The following is a 1624-nucleotide window of genomic DNA, read 5'->3' as shown; positions in this document are numbered from 1 at the left end:
CTCATCCCGGGGCTCCCTTCATCCCGGGATTCCCTCATCCCGGGGCTCCCTTCATCCCGGGATTCCCTCATCCCGGGGCTCCCCCGCTCCCAGCAGCAGCATTTCCTTCCGAGGAACTTCTCTCCTGCCCGTGCCATGTCCGGGCTCCTTTCCCAGCAGGAAAGGGGGAGAACACAGGTAAATTCAAGAGGGATCTGTGCTGTTCCCAATCCTCAAGCACCCCAGAGCTTCCACCGTGACCTTTGCTGGGCACAGTGACAGCTCAAACATTACTCTGCCTGCACCATCCCGGAGTCTCATCCCTCCCAGAAAGGATAAGCAATTCCCACTGCATCGATTTTCTAATGCCTCTCAAGAGAGAGCCCCAAGGACCAGAGAGAGGGGGAACCTCCTCTCACCTCCAGAGACTCTCGAGGAAAACGAAAAAAAGCACAGCACAAGGCTGTGGGAGCCATAAACAGGTTTTCAGTGGGTTTTCCATGGCACCTACCGTCTGCTGGGAGCTCAGCCAGAACCCACGGCAGAGCATGGCTGGCCAAGGCACCAACCAAAGCTCTCCCCTGGTACCTGGCTCCCCCTGGGACGGGGCCAAGGACATCCCCCTTCATTCTTGGGGTGCTCTGGGGTGCCTGTTTACAGGGTCAGGTGGTTTTGTTGAGTCACAGGGCAGGGCTGACAAGTCCCCAGAGTTGCACCATCAGCTGGATGGAGGCTTGGGGCTGTGCCATCCTCAAAGAAATAGTGGGGGGAAAAGAACTGTAACCCCTGGCAGGGAGCTGGGAGCATCCTCCCCAGATTGCCATGGTCCTCTAACACCCTGTTTGGTCCTGTTTGGTTTAAAAAAAAAAAAAAAAAAAAAAAAAAAAAGGGAAATAAATTAAAAACAAGGAGAGAAAAAAAGAATCTGCTTTGAGAGCACAGTGCCCTGGCTGGTGGAACAGCTCCTGCCAGGAGGGTGGGCACAGGAATAGGGTCAAGCTGCCCTGAGAGGCATGGTGTGATCTGAAAAGCTCGGACCAAGTCCTGATTTGCAGCCATATGATTTTAGGAAGCCCAAGTCTGGCCACAGGGGCACATGAAAGCTGTGGGAAGCAAGAAGAGCCTCTGAGCCTGTAAGTGCTTCTGAGCAGGACAGGAGGTGTTTGGAACCAGCTGGGGATGCTGGTGGTGGAGGATCTGCAACCTGTGGTGCTGAGCCAGCCACAGATATCTTCCTTTTACTCCCTGGATCTCCTCTCCCTGGAAGCAGGGATGGGGGAGTTCCACTGCAGAGGCCCAGGATGAAGGAGAGGGCAGGAGAATGGCACTGCCAGTTCCCAAAGGACCGACCACGCAGGAAGGCACCACAGCTGCACAGCTCCTTGGGCTGCATAGCACTGCCATGGTGGGAAATCCTCCCTTCCAGAGGCAGCCCCTCTCTCCCTTGCCAGCTCTGTCTCCTGGGGAGCTGAGCTATCTCCAGCACTGTCATCCTGGGTGCCTGTGGCACCCCACCCAGCCTGGCTCACCAGAGATGCAGTTAAGAGCTGGGGCTGCCCTCTCCTGATTACACACAGGGCTGCTGAAGCTTTTATCATGGGCAAAGCCCTGCTGGCTCACTCCATCCCTCTGGCCTCTCTGAGCG

General features: G+C 56.1%; 1 long non-coding RNA gene across 1 annotated transcript in view; it reads right to left on the bottom strand.

Moving 5' to 3' along the window:
• The window catches only part of LOC107210532, a 7335-nt gene extending 6727 nt beyond the window's left edge, over positions 1-608 (bottom strand). The window contains exon 1 of the long non-coding RNA XR_001523949.2: positions 491-608. This is a non-coding gene — a long non-coding RNA (uncharacterized LOC107210532). The remainder of the gene's footprint in view (positions 1-490) is intronic.
• Positions 609-1624: the final 1016 nt, after the last annotated feature.

The sequence above is a fragment of the Parus major genome, chromosome 13, assembly GCF_001522545.3.
Source record: "Parus major isolate Abel chromosome 13, Parus_major1.1, whole genome shotgun sequence".
NCBI lineage: Eukaryota > Metazoa > Chordata > Aves > Passeriformes > Paridae > Parus > Parus major.
The sequence above is the reverse complement of the archived record's forward strand: the minus strand, read 5'-3'. Positions and strand labels throughout refer to the sequence as shown.